Source organism: Drosophila navojoa, chromosome X, assembly GCF_054131105.1.
Source record: "Drosophila navojoa isolate 15081-1374.11 chromosome X, UAZ_NAV_1.0, whole genome shotgun sequence".
NCBI classification, from domain to species: Eukaryota; Metazoa; Arthropoda; class Insecta; order Diptera; family Drosophilidae; genus Drosophila; species Drosophila navojoa.
Genome location: NC_142895.1, coordinates 29,232,496 through 29,248,089, shown reverse-complemented (window position 1 = coordinate 29,248,089; position 15,594 = coordinate 29,232,496). Strand labels below are relative to the sequence as shown.

At 36.8% G+C, this 15,594-nt stretch overlaps 2 long non-coding RNA genes across 2 annotated transcripts in view; both read right to left on the bottom strand.

Moving 5' to 3' along the window:
- Positions 1–2,670: 2,670 nt before the first annotated feature.
- LOC115565530 (uncharacterized) overlaps positions 2,671–15,594 on the bottom strand; it is a 184,163-nt gene continuing 171,239 nt past the window's right edge. Inside the window, exon 2 of the long non-coding RNA XR_016197548.1 lies at positions 2,671–2,854. This is a non-coding gene — a long non-coding RNA (uncharacterized LOC115565530). The remainder of the gene's footprint in view (positions 2,855–15,594) is intronic.
- The window catches only part of LOC149090791 (uncharacterized), a 167,107-nt gene continuing 154,690 nt past the window's right edge, over positions 3,178–15,594 (bottom strand). Inside the window, exon 2 of the long non-coding RNA XR_016197546.1 lies at positions 3,178–3,275. This is a non-coding gene — a long non-coding RNA (uncharacterized LOC149090791). The remainder of the gene's footprint in view (positions 3,276–15,594) is intronic.

The following is a 15,594-nucleotide window of genomic DNA, read 5'->3' as shown; positions in this document are numbered from 1 at the left end:
ATTGATTTTGTTTTTTGAGCCTCATTGGAATACTATTAGACGTGGAGACTTCAGATTTACTGTGTATATACGTACGATAAATACAAACATTTTGTAATCAACAGATTTTGGATACCACGCCCTCTTCGCTCCCAATTTGTAAAAAACGTATTTCAAGTACTAGAGACTTGTGCTTTGGAATGTACACACATTTTGACCATATAATTACGCCCTGAAAATTTCATTATGATCGTATGTTTACAAACGAAGTTATTCACCAAGTAAATTCTCATATTATTGCCTACACTGCAGCGCAGCCCAAGCGCAGTCGCTGCTTACTGCGCAGTTAGCAGAGCGCGGGCGCGTGAGGGTGGATGCATATGTATGCATGTGTGCGTGCATAACAGAAGTGCAGAATGATAAGTATATCAGCTTGGAGGGTTCAGGGTATCTCCTAGTCGAGCAGTCTCGACTAGAGTCTTCTTACTTGTTTTATATTCGTTTATTAACAGATTTTATAATTATACAGGTGCAAGTTGCGTGGTGGCTAGGATAGTGCGCGATGCTTGCGGGACGGCCGTAAAGCATTGCTTCGCAAGCACTGTGCGCTACCTTAGCCTGGGACAGCTCGACTTCTCATTCGCTCGACTCTGCGGAGCTCCATCATCACTGTGGCCGCGAAGGTGCTTGTTAGTTCCCAAGCTTCCTCCGATTCCAGCATGGTGTTGACAATGTTGTCCGCTCTCATGGAGCGGCCCACTGCCTCTTCCAGACGACGCCTCTCCTCCAGGAACCGTCCACATTCGAAAAGAATGTGGTTGGCGTCTTCCACGCGCCCTCGCTCGCACCAGGGGCACTCGTCAGATTCCTCGTGGCCAAAGCGCTTCAAATAGCTCCGAAAGCATCCATGTCCCGAGAGGATCTGCGTAAGGTAGTAGTTTACCTCGCCGTGCTTGCGGTTGACCCATGGTTCAAGCTCCGGGATGAGCTTGTGCGTCCACAGCCCTTTAGCTGAGCTATTCCACTTTCTTTGCTATCGTGCAATGCTGTTCGCCCTGTGTGTGTGTGTGTGTTTGTGTGTATGCGTGTGTGTGTGTGTGTGTGTGTGTGCGTGTGTGCGTGTGTATGTGCGAATTAGTATTGAAATATCAGTTGATCGAAGGGTTCAGGGGATCTCGTAGTCGAGCAGTCTCGACTAGAGCTTTCTGACTTGTTTTATGATTACATGTGTATTATATCTTATTTAGGACACAAGGACAATTTTTTTTTTTTATAACATTTCTTATTAACATAGTCGACTTTTAACATTGTAAAGTAGCTAGAGTTTTACATTGTAGGCTGTATGCCGCGCATCATTGTCCTGTTGGATGAAAAATTCTCACTAAGAATTTGTATGTAGTCCTTGTGGTCCATGGTTGACTCTATAAAAGAGAGATTTTCAACACCACTGGCCGCCAGTAATAAATTTTCCTTGTCCATGGCTGTTCCAATTTTTCTCCATACTAGCTTCTTTCCTTTTATGCTAAATAGGCAAAACATGCTTTCATTTGAGAAAATGACTTTTTTCCAGAAGCTAGAAGGCTTGGAAAAGTGCTCATTGGCGAAGTCCATCCGTTTTTTTTCTGTTCACCTCTGATACATGGGGCTTCCTACGTGCAACGCGGCCATGCCCGCCCTTTTCCAAGTGCGTCGAACGGTTTGCTTGGAAACAGTTCTGGAGAAACGTTCTTCAACTTTCAGACGTCATCGGTGAGCAGTTATCATTGGATCTTGAGGTACCAATTGGAGAATACAATTTTTCTCTCGTGCCTAGTGTTGGGTAAACGTTGCTCAATTTGGTGAACATGTTCACTTGTTCTTTTTTTTCGAAGTGAGTTGACTCGCTCACTTTGCTCAGTTGCTCATTCACATTGCTCACTCACATTGCTCAGTTGCTCAGTTGTTCATGAACAGCTCAAAGCTACTGAATACTTCACACAGGGCGGTAGGAGTTGACGTCAGAGGACGCCTTGCCTTGCATTAAGATCATTGTGATCACGGCATGTTTCTGGGGTTGCTGTTTGATCATTCTATTATCAATTTTGTCATCTCCAGGTGACAGTTTCCGGTCGCTGCGTATTGCTGCTTGGTCGTCAGGCGTGTTGACAAATATGTAGGTGAGAGTCTTTCCTCGAGATGAGCAGCGAAGGCTTCAGCCTTCTAATAATTGTTTTTTGTCTATTTTTGCAGGCTGCTTGATGGTGAGATGTCTGGTGTTAGGGTGTGGTGTTGAGGTGAGGTTGTCTTTTGATTATCTTGGTAAGTCGCCACAGTTTCCTCATGCTGTACTGGTTGTTGGTATTAATGAGAGAGCACACATTAATTATTTCCATTTCATTCATAACAGCTGTCATGAAGTGCGAAACAAAATTGCCCTAATTGCAATAAGTGTTTACTTAAAAATAGAACAAGAAGAAAAAAATAAAAGAAAGCAGCTCATGCCGATAGGCTGCGTGCAGAGAGTTAACATTTTTTGTACTGACTGCACCGATACGATCTCATCAAGTTCTTTGTATTTTAGAACAAGAGGTTCCCAAGCACTGTTGCCGAATTTTTTTCAGCTAAAGTAACAAAACCGTGGGCTGAAAGTAGCTAAAAGTAGCCAACTTTCTTCTAAAATAGCTTAAAAAAGTAGCAAAAATCAAAACAGTATTGTTATTTTTCATAAAAAGTCAACGTTATTAATTTAATTCTGTTAATATATCATCTATGACCACCAACTCGTCATTTTCACCATTGTCGCCTTTATAATTCGCCTTTTTAAGGTAGTTGATTGGAAGGCTATATTCATAGCAACATTTGCCATGTCGGCGTAATCCATATCTATAAGTAAAATCTCATATAACTTTTATGTCAACCATTAAACTATTTGTTTCCTACCTTATTGCTAACATTGAGCTCAGCACAGTGCAACTCATTCTGTTTCTTAGCCTATTTTTGATTAAATTGACTAGGCTGAATAGGCGCTCGACTTCAGCGTTCGACCAGGACAAGGATAATAATTTTAAGGCGAAGCTAGCCAGCACTTCATAAGGATGAGTGAAGGCCGAGTCTTTATAATTAAAAATCTCGGCCCAATACTTCTCTGCCAATGCATTGGCATTTACATTGCAATGTAAACATGATATTGGAAAATTGGAAAAATTCTAAACTAACCAATTCTGTTATAAGTTCGCTTGCATTTTAGCTAAATGTAATATATGAAAATAGCCAGATTTGCAGCTAATAGCTGTTAGAAAAATTTTGTAGCAATCGACCTTAAAAAGTAGCCAGATCTAGCTGCAAAATAGCTGATTCGGCAACAACAAAATAGCTGATTCGGCAACACTGATGCTTTTTACAAAAGCAGCGACTATATAATTCTCAAATGGTTCAAGCATTGCGCGAGTGGTACCAACGCGCTCTGGGAAGAACCAATTATACAGCTTATCGAAGGTTTTTGGCATTAAACTTCTTGTTTTTTTCTGTTAAAAAAACTGGTAAGTGTGCACTTTCGAGACTGAATAACTGGGAGAAACTAGTGAATAGCGCTGCAAAACCATCGATGAACCGTTCATCGATTTTATTTGAGTCTGATGTATTAAAATATTTAAATTAGATGACACTCATTCGATCTAACTGGATGAGCACGTTTTAAATGCTCCAGCAAATTGGAAGTATTGCCACTTGTTTTAAATTCTTTGCCGCAAAGGCGACACTTTTTGTTTTCGCACTTGTCAAAATGTGTCCATACCTGCGATGTCTTCTTTCGCTTTTTCGCCTCATCGACATCAGTCAGGCATTCTCGGCTCAATGGTCGCTTCTCTCTTATCTTTAATATTTAATAATTATTAACAAAAAAAATTACTTTGCCTTGCTTTTTATTATTACTAACTTGACGGTTTTAAAAATTTGTCCATTTTGCAATCCTGCAATGAAATGTCGCAAAGAGATAACAGATATATATCGATGGTGCAAAAAGCCATCGATCTATCGGGCGATTCAAATTCCACCGATAGATCGGTAACAGCCATCGATATTTTTGCAGCCCTACTTTATAAACATTTATCACTGACCAAACAACACATAGACTAGACATGTAGTACAAAGTTTTTCAACACCGAAAAATCTCTAGCAGGTCCCGGCCAACTTCGTATTCGCTCGGCTTGGTATTGGCTGGCTCGGGTAATGAAAGATAGCACGACGAAATCAGTGCGCTCTAAGCACGCAAACGAAATGGTCATGTATGCGCTTTTCGTTTTTTGTCTTACTCTCCCTCTCTCTCTCTAACTCTCCCTCTCTCTCTCTCTCTCTCTCTCTCTCTCTAACTCTCTCTCTAACTCTCTCTCTCTCTAACTCTCTCTCTCTCTAACTCTCTCTCTCTCTCTCTCTGTGGGCTCTCAAATCATGAAGCTCAGCAGCGCACAAAAATTGAAATTTCTTCGCGACGGTCCCAGCTCTTTTCTATTGAATGAAGAGTATACTGAAATCTTCAAATCGTTTGCGACATTCATGCAAACAAAATGTTTGCGTTTCGATATATATTTATGGGAAGGGTATGAATGCGTTGAGGCGCATAAAGAATATGATCTCGCGACAGGCATGCACACACACACTTGTAGTCCCTTGCTACATGTATGAGCATTTCTGACCTGCGTGCGTGACTCTTGCTGCTTGTAGCAATTTTAAAGCCCAGCATTTGCATTTGGTCAGTCTTGCACATGTATCATTTGATTGTGTGTGTGTGTTCACATAGAATGCGATGCTCACAATTATGGAATAGCACTTGTAGAAGCATTTGTATGCCTGTGGGCTTTTACATGTACGTGTGTGTATGTGCATATGTGTATGCATGGGACATGAACATTGGCGCGCTTGTATGTAGGTCAGCTACTAACTAAAGTGATAAGTGCACTTGCCAATAATTTACATAAGTTATTTTACTTTCATGATTTTTATGACACCTTGACCTGTATACAAATGTATGAAAATATGCTTATTTTAAGAAATGTAAATTTAATCTGTATATGTATGTACATTTGTACATATATACATATATGCACAGGTGCAAGGGAGCTTACTCAGGTACCTGCCAGTTACTATACTACACACATATGTACATATACATATGTATGTATGTGTATGAGTTACTCGCCGGTCACAGTGCCACAAAGTATATGTATGTACATATGTATATATTTTAGATTCGGGCTACAATAATATACATATGTACATATGTACAAAAGATAGCACGACGAAATCAGTGCGCTGCAGAAACTCAAACGAAATTGTCTCGTTCTATGCGCTTTGCGTTTTTTGTCCTACTCTCTCTCACACACTATTCTCTCTCTTTCTCTCTATGGGCTCTCAAATCATCAAGCTCAACATTGCACAAGAATTGAAATTTGTTCGCGACGATCCCCCTTTTGAGTGAAGAGTACACTAAAATTTTAAAAGCGTTTGCCACACCCATGCAAGCAAACTGTAAGGGTTTCAATGATAATTTGTGGGAAGGGTATGAAAATTTTGATGCGCACAAAGAATATAATTTCGCGACGAGCATGCACATACACACTTGCACATTTAGTATATTTACGACCAAATGTATGACAGTATGCGAAGCTCTTGCTGCCTGTTGTACATTTTCGCGACAACCATGCACACACACATTTACAATATGTTCGTCAATCGTCCGTTGTAGTCCCGTTTTAAATGTATTTGCCATTATGTATGTGTTGGCGTGGGAAACGATTCTTAGTAAGAATTTCTTACTGCCTGTGGTATATTGTAAGTGTGTATGTTCATAATACGTGAACATTGGCGTGTGCCTGCCACGGGCTTTTAATTGTGCGAGCGATTTCGAATTAAATCTGCAGAAGGGAGTGTTAAACGAGCTTTTTTTTTACTTTGTGTGCTTTTTATACCCTGAACCCATTGAAAATGGGAAATCAGGGTATAATGGTTTTGTTAAAAGTATGTAACAGGCAGAAGGAGGCGTGGCAGACCCCACAAAGTATATATATTCTTGATCAGGGCGACAAGCTGAGTCGATTTAGCCCTGTCCGTCTGTCTGTCCGTCCGTCCGTCCGTCCGTCCGTCCCTCCGTCCGTCCGTCCGTCCGTCCGTCCGTCCGTCCGTCCGTCCGTCCGTATGTATGAACGCGTCGATCTCAGAAGATATAAGAGCTAGAGACTTAAACTTTTTTTTTAAATGTCCGTACATATCACGCGCTTATCGAGTTTATCACTAAAAAACGATAACTCATTCCGATACTTTTTTATCGATAAAAAACCTTATCGAAGATCACTTAAAAAATTATATCTCCTACATCTTTCAAGCTAGAGTCTCCAAATTTAAAATGTATATTAAGATATATTTTATACAATTTCGGTTTTTGTTAAAATTTACCCCCCACCCCTAAATCCACCCCCTCACCCTCATCTTTGTAAAAGTCGTATATCAAATACTAGAGACTTGTGATTCGGTATACACATACATTTTAACATTATGATTACGTTCTGAAAGTTTCATTACGATCGTACGTCTAGAAATTAAATTATTCAACAAATAAGTTGTCATTATATTGCCACTGCAGCGCAACCCAAGCGCAATCGCCTGTATATGTGAGTGTGTGTATATGCGTGTGTTTGTTTGTATGCGTGTGTGTGCGTGTGTTTGTTTGTATGCGTGTGTGTGTTTGCTAATTATTATTGAAATATCAGTTGCTTGTAGGGTTCAGGGGATCTCGTAGTCGAGCTGTCTCGACTAGAGCTTTCTTACTTGTTATTGCTTAGAATCGTGCCAAAATTATTAAAGTTTTTTTTAAAACTATGGCTGAGACAAGTGTTATAATAAAATCAACTGATGGTGTCAAAAAATGTTCACGAAGAAATGGCGGGAAATGCATAATTGAAACGTGTGGTGCGAGTTATAGGCAAAGTTCCATTAATTTTCCGGTTAGATTATTTGCGTTTCCGTCTAAAGAATTTCAGTTAAACAAATGGATTAAAGCATGTAATTTACCAAATAATTTCGACCCAAAAAGGTCTAGAATATGTAACAGGCATTTTGAGCGGAAATATATTGGTAAAGGTTTTTTAAGAAATAATGCAGTTCCAACTTTACATTTGGGCAATTCAAATTTGCTCTCAAATAATAATGCTGACGTAAGTGATGACATTTATTCAATAGACTTTCAGGAAGAAGATATTATTCCTTATAGATATACAAAGAAAAGTTTAGACAAAGTATTGGATGGCTTTGTGAAGCCATCTGACACAGAACAGCAGCATCCGATCAGCAACATTCCAAATCCAAGTGACGAGGAAGACAATTTAGAGAATTTTTTGAGCTTTGACGATAGCTTAAAAAATCAATTGTGGCAAGATTTAAGTGCCGGTAGGTCTTCGTTTTGTTCAAATTGTTTAAAAAGAGAGCAAAACGAAGCATATTATCGGAAAAAATATTATGAAATGGAAGTAGCTTTTAAGAACATACAGAAAAAGAATCATAATTTGAAAAAAAGGTATTTATCTTTAAGAAATGCTCATAGGCAAAGAAAAATTTACCAAAGAGCCAGAAAGGAGAAAAAGCATGTTAATATCTTCACGACTATTAACAATTTACCTCATGTTTCAGACCAATCAAAGGTCTTATGTAAAATGCTTTTAAAAAAAAATCAGGTATATAACAGCGCTGAAAAAGTTATTTCGCAAAATATGCATTTTTACTCAGCTAGGGCATATGATTACTTAAGGGATGTTCTTAATTTAAGACTCCCGTGTAAGAAACAATTAAATCGCTGGGCGATTTTAAAAAATTTAGTTCCTGGATTTAATCCAGAACTATTAGAAAACTTGAAGGGCATTGTCGAAAAAATGAGCGCTAAGGCGAAATATGCCGTTTAGTTTTCGACGAGCTCAAAGTAAAAAGAGGGCTTCAATACAATTCATCTCTTGACGAGATACAGGGATTTGAAGACGATGGTGTTAAAAGGAGTAAGTTTTTAGGACAGCAAGTCTGTGTTTTTCTTGTTAGGGGTCTTTTTGATAACTGGAAGTATGTTTTAAGCTATACGGTTTCAGCCCGTGGCATAAATCATACTGACCTGAAAAATAAAGTAGAAGAAAATATTGGACTAGCGCAAGCATTGGGGCTTAATGTCAAAGCCGTTGTTTGCGATCAGGGATCCAATAATAGAGCAGTTTTCAATAGATGGGGTATTAATTTAAATAATTCTTCATTTGAAGTCAATGGCGAAGAAATTTTTGCAATATTTGATGCACCGCATCTAATAAAATCTCTTCGAAATATTCTTTTAAAGAATAATATTTCAACACCTGATGGCACAGTTTCATGGGGAATAATAAGAAAATTATATGAAACTGAAACCAAACATTTAACTCGCTTATGTCCGAAATTAACTCTAAAACATGTCAGTCCTAATTGTTTTGAAAAAATGAAAGTTAAATTTGCCACACAAATCTTTAGCCACAGTGTAGCTTCTGCGATACGCACTGTTATAGATTCAGGTGGGTTTGCTGATTGCAAAGACAGTGCAGTTGCAACGGCAATATTTATTGAAAAAATTAATAACCTCTTTGATTGCTTAAATAGTCATGTGCTATTTGATAGCAATCCTTATAGATGTGCTCTTAGGGAGAAAAATAATATTCACGCATACCTTCTGGAAATGCGTGATTACTTCCAAAATCTGCATTATCCACACAAAGTGTATTGCATTGATGGGATGATAATTACAATCTCATCGGTAATTGCTTTGGCAGAAAATATTTGGAGTGACAAGAATGATCTGTTCTTTGTTGCCACATCCAAATTAAATCAAGATCCGTTAGAGAATTTATTTTATTTGATTAGATGTCGGGGAGGAACAAATAGTAATCCAACAGTATTCGAATTCAATACAATACTGTCTAAAATGCTATCCATGAAAATGTTGACATCAACTTCGGTATCTGGAAATTGTATTCCAGATGAAGATTTGATGTTGGCCAATATCATAAAAGATAGCGGGTCCCAATTATCTGTTTTTCATGAACAATGTAATTCATCTCACACTCCAACAGATATTGAACCATTAGATGATGATTTAGAAATAGAATTGTCATTAGATACAACCATTGCCAATATACAAAATGATTTTAATGAAAATGCATTGCGATATTTTGCTGGGTATCTTCTGCCCAAACTGTTGCAGCAAAACACTGATTGCGAAGTTTGTACAAATCTTCTAAAATCATCAGACGAAATGCAGTGTTCTTCTGAGTATTTGATACTCAATAAAAATTTTCATTATATAAATAGATATATTAAATTGAAGGCCCCTTCCGACCATTTTTACAATTTGATAAAGCTGCATTTCGAAACATTTAGGACAATTTTCGAAAAGAAGCCATACATCGCTCGCATTAAAGAGAAAATTGTTCTGTACTGCATGCACGCTACAGCAAAATCATCTTTAGATAAGGAATGGTTTTCCCCCACCCATCCTTGCTGCCAGCACCGAAAATTTATTATTGATCAGTTTGTTTTAATTTTAATTAGGAAAAATTGTAAGTGGCAAACCGAAAAGATTGTTGGTAAAATCAACATAAATAAACGTAAATTAAAAATAATTAAAGAATAGGTAGTTAACTATATATTGGCGCGATTCTTAATAATAGCAATAACTTTTAACACTTCCTCCGCGGAGCTGATCAAAAGTCGTCCGCACAATTAAAAGCCCTTGGCAGGCGCAAGTCAAATTCATGTGTTATAGACATTCATATGTACATACATATGTACGTACATATATGTATACGCACGTACATTATTAACAGCACAGGGCAGCAATATTAAAGATTTGCACATATGCATGTATGTGTGTATGTGGATATGTATACATGTAAGTAAAAACAATAACAATAAATAACAAAAACAAAACATAACAAAAAAAATTTATTTTTACATAATCATTGTAAAATCTTTCAACAGTGTGGTATACTCATCAGAAGGCCAATGTGATCGTCGCCAGGGAATTTTCATTTTTGTATATATATGTATATGTATATATATTAATATATTATTATTAATCATATAATTTAAGCTTTTATTAATAAATAATCTTTGTTTTTGTTGATACGTATTGAATGTTATGTTTTTTAATTTTATATTAATTATTTTATTTATAATTATATTAAATTAATGATATGAAATTATGTATGTAGAAATTTACATTTATAAATTTATTGAATTATCTAGTTAATGTTGCTGAATTATAAATTTATTGAATTATCTTTGTTTTTATTTTTTTTTTATATACATATTAAGATTTATGTTTTCTATTTTTCTATTTATTAAATTAATTAAATGAAATTAAACAAACTCTTATTTAAAACATACATACATACATACCAATTAGGCCAACTGTTTTGCAGTTGGTTTTTACTACCTCTCCGTATGACAGTTGAACTTGACTGTACATATACATACATATATCCCATGCCGGAGGCATGCCCTAATGACGACGACGCCTCCAGTGGCAATGGCCAATTGAGACTGTGAACATTGACAAGGAGGAGCTGTGCGAAGTGGTCCACTCACCGGATGGTCTAAACGATTCCAACGAAGCCTACATGTATGCCGACAGCCAGCAGCTCGGCGAGGATCCCTTTCACGCAACATCCAATGTTTCGACCAATTTCTGGAAGCGGCCAAGTTGAGGAAATACAGCATGAATACCATGCACTATAGAATATGAAATCAATCGTATGTATGTCAAAACATATTTGCCGACCAGTGTAATCAAACCTGCGAGTTACCATCTCTACTCCCCTCAAGATGTCACCCCTAAAGCCGGCGCGTCTTGTCTATATCACAGCTGCGCCACAGACGAAAAAATCAACGGTACACGCACACACACACACACACGCACACACACACACACACGCATACAAACAAACACACGCATATACACACACTCACATATACAGGCGATTGCGCTTGGGTTGCGCTGCAGTGTGGCAATATAATAACAACTTATTTGTTGAATAATTTAATTTCTAGACGTACGATCGTAATGAAACTTTCAGAACGTAATCATAATGTTAAAATGTATGTGTATACTGAAGCACAAGTCTCTAGTATTTGATATACGACTTTTGCAAAGATGAGGGTGAGGGGGAGAATTTAGTGGTAGTAGTTAACAAAAACCGAAATTGTATGACATGCGTCTTAATCAGGGACCGCAAATAAGAGTTATGAATTTAAAAAAATTGAGGCCTTTAGGAAGCCCCAAGAAGAGAGGGAAAAACACACATACGTTATTTTTTTACGGGAAATTCAAAAAAAGGATAAACTTTTATTTGCAATTTTTTGAAAAAAAATTATTTTTGATTATTATAAATGATTTTTATGATAAAAATCAAAAATAATAATTACAGAACAATTTTTATATAAAAATCAAATCATAACTCTTATGTTTGATTTTTATTATAAAAATCAAAAATAAAAGTTATGATTTGATTTTTATTATAAAAATTGAAAATAAAAATTGAATTGAAATATCTTTTGAACTAAAGGAGCTAGATCATAAATTTTTATATATATGTGATCTACGCATTAATACCTTTCATTTGATATATAATATGTATGTAAATATGTACATGTATATGTACATATACATATATATTTAACTATATGCTTAGGCGCTTGTCCACTGCACTTGCGCTGTGCACTTGCCCGTACCTATTCAGCAGGTAGACAGAAGCAAATAAAGCATAATCGCTGTATATATGCATATTCATATGTTTATATGTATATATATGCATTATTGACACATTCCCCTGCACCCATAGATATAACACTTTACTTGAGGCGCAAAAGAGTGAAACAGATAGATGGAACCAAAGCATAATGACATACGCACAGTGGGTACCTATCGGTCAATGCATTTTATAAACAATAATAAAAAACCTAAAATTTGTTCAATATTTTAAATATATCCTATGTAACCGTTCATGCTCGGGTATGAAGGCGATCTTCGTGCACATACGTACATACATACACACATACATAACCAAACATATACAAGACGTGGATCGGGTAATGGCGGGCGGAATCCTCTGGTTCCCTTAGCTCTGTCGGCGGGGGGGTGGGTCTTGCCAAACCGTCACCAATACACACAAACTTTAAAATTTTTAGGATTCCTATCGCAAACATTCGGACAACAAGAAAAAAACGAAACAAACACGGACAGTTAGAAAGACGCGGAAGCCGAGGTGGGGTTGGCTTCTCGCTGTCTGTACCCAAACCCAACCATGATCTTCAGCTTTAACCGGTTTGTGAAGATCCCCAACTAAGGATTGCCTCGACTCTCTCTCTCGTCTATGCCAACGCTATACTCCTAGCCTACCATACTAATCCATTAAGTAAACTCAAAAAAATTCTAAAAGATACATTTATTCGTTAATTTAACTCTAACTATTCTAACTAACTATTCTATTACATTTGCATTTATACTTAATTACTGTCGCTTCATGTTTTTTTTTCGTGATTACTTGTGTTTATATATATGTATGTGCATGTGGATAATATTTAGTTCGCATGTGTGAAATGAAAAAAAAACTACATACTATAAAAAAAAACCATAAGTGAAATAAAAGGTTAACAATATAGTAGTAACATAATAATATAATAATATAATAGTATAATAGTATAGGAATATAATAAAGAAAATGTTAAATCATATTTTAGGTATTTGGGGAATATCAGTGAATGTATAAATTTACAAATTTAGTTTTAATTCATAGTTCTTATTTCATAGTTTGTATTTCATTCTTTATTCAACATTTCTCCTTTTTTTTTTCTTTTTTTTTCTCTTTTTTTTTCTTTTTTTCCAACTTTTGCTATTGGTTTTTCTTTAATTATTTATTAAGTTTCATTTCATTATAGGTTTCGGGGACGTGATAGGGAGGGGAAGGCAAGGGTTAATTTAGCACTCACAGTTCATTTTTGTTTATGTCCACCGCTGAAAGGCCTTTCTTTTGGTGACTGCTGCTGCTGCTATATGGAGGATGTTTGTATTATTGAATATTATCTTATGTGGGGCATTATCATGATTTTAGGTTTTTTCTTCTTTTAAATTTCAATTTTTTTCTCTATATCTATATATTTATATAGATATGTATATATAATTCTTTTATATATGCATAATTAGCTCTTATAAAAAACGCGTATTTAGTTAAGCATCTAGAGTTTTTTCTTTCTGTGTACTTGCAGTTTTATGCACGCTCACTTTGATGGAATTGTCTTTGTAGTTTTTTTTTTTGTTTTTTTTTTTTCGTCACATACACATTGCGCACACATGCAAATATATATATTCTTGTTCTAATTTTTCTTTTTTTTTCAACCGCACATTTACTAATATTTAGTTATATTTTATTGTCGTCGATAATCCCTCGCCGTTCTGCGATCTGCTGTACATTTTTGGTTTGGGGACAGATTTTTTTTTTTTGGTGGCTATTTTTCATATAGCCCTAACCTCTGCACAGCGCATATGTGCATGTGGCCTTCTGCTGGCCGAGAGGTTAGGGTTATTATATAGGCTGCGAAATATAAAAAAACCGACTTAGTCTTTACAAAAAACTAAGTTTAAATTTAATTTAAATACCTGGGGGTCTGCTTGCACACTTTTTTTTTTCCACTAATAAAAACGCGTGCGGCTGCGCGCACCAAAGTCATTAACCGACCAGCTCAGCTGGTCACGGTGGGCCAGATTCTTTTACGACTGCCAATTTTTTGTAAGCAAAATTTTTCTTGTTTTTTCGTTAACTATATATGTATATATATGATGATTATAACAAAATTTAAGAAAAATTGGAGTTGGGCGAGTTACACGAAAGGTGTTTTGTGGCAAATGTGGACCGGAAAAAGATCGAGCTGGCAATGTGGCCGCTTTTTATACACCCACATTCCAGTGTTCTTTATTTCGGCGTTTCGCTCTCAGCGAAGCTTTGGGTATCGGGATGTGATTGAGTGGATTTCTCCCACTGTCTCCGACGAGCGAGCAAAGCGTAAGCTTAGCGTAAGCTTAGCGAAAGCTCGATCGCTAAAGCTCCGCTCTCTCTCTCTCTCTCTCTTGCATTGCAGCGCAGGCGACAATGTTGTCGCAAACGATATGCGCTGCAATTTGCAATCTTAGAGATTCGCAACCATTACACCTAAACGTCTAAATTCTAGAAAAAAATTTATTTTATAAAGAAAAAAAAAACTAAAGTAATTGGGCCGTTTGGCCCACTGTGCAACGGGGAGAACCGTTAAAAATCTATTTTAAGAATTTGATTTGCGATAAGAAGTGGTTAACGCAGCATCGTTAAGCTTTTTGTATGCATTGTTTCTTTTATAATTTGGTGATTGATTGCGATGGGTCGTAAGCGTGATGCTATTGTCCGCGAGTTTTTTTGTTTTAAAGTGGAGCAAGACGTTACGGATTGCAAAATTTGTAAGCGTTCCTTCAAGGGAAATTACTTCACCAACTTGAAGAGACATCTTCAGGAGTGTCATGCCGATGAGTACATGTCTGAGTTGAATCAAGACACAAGTGAACCTCAAGAGAAGAAAACAAAATTCACTGTTTCTATGTCGACAAGCGAGGTCAAGAAAGCGTGTGTGCAATTGGTAACAGATGAAAAAGTGCCATTCTCTCTTTTTGATTCTGCACCTTTTAAAGCGCTGACAGACCAAATTTTTAATGGGTTGCAGATGAGCCCCATTACCTCACGGAATGTTATGCATCATGTCACGGAAAAATATGAGCGCGAAAAGTCCGTCTTAAGAGATCGACTTCAAAGTAAAATGCTATCGCTCAAAATTGACATTGCTTCTCGACATTCCAAAGGCATTCTGGGATTAAACGTCTAATATTATAGAAATCATGCCATTGAAATAAAGACATTGGGCATAATTGAGCTGCAGCGCCAACACACAGGGCTCAATTTGAGCATTGAAATCGAAAATATTTTGGCAGAATTTTCGATTTCAAAGCAGCAGTTATATACGATAACATCGGACAATGGTAGAAATATCATAAAGGCAATTGATTGTTTGAACGAGGAACTGGAAAGTGTGGTCAGTGCTGACATCGAAAATGAGCAGCTGATGGACAGCATAAATGTTTTTTCGATTTCATCAATTCGATGTGCTGTTCACTCGTTGCAATTAGCCGTGAAAGATTTTTTGAGCAATGATGCAAGGGATGCTACTGTTGCAAGTGCGCGAAAACTTGTAAAAGCTTTGCGCACACCGACGTTCAGGTAAACATACAAATTAACGAATTCTAATCATACCAATGAATAATTTTCTTCTTGTATACTGAATTTAGACTAGCAATTTCAACTACAGCGCTACCTCTGCCTGTCATTGATGTGCCCACCAGATGGAGTTCATGTTTTGAAATGCTAAGAAGTGTATGCATATACGAGGAGTTCATCCAGCAACACTTGCCTGAAAACTTGCAACTCTCAAAGAAGCAATGGGTTGACATCAAAGTTCTGTTGTCTGTGCTGGAGCCTATTTCAGAAGCCACAAAAAAGTTGCAAA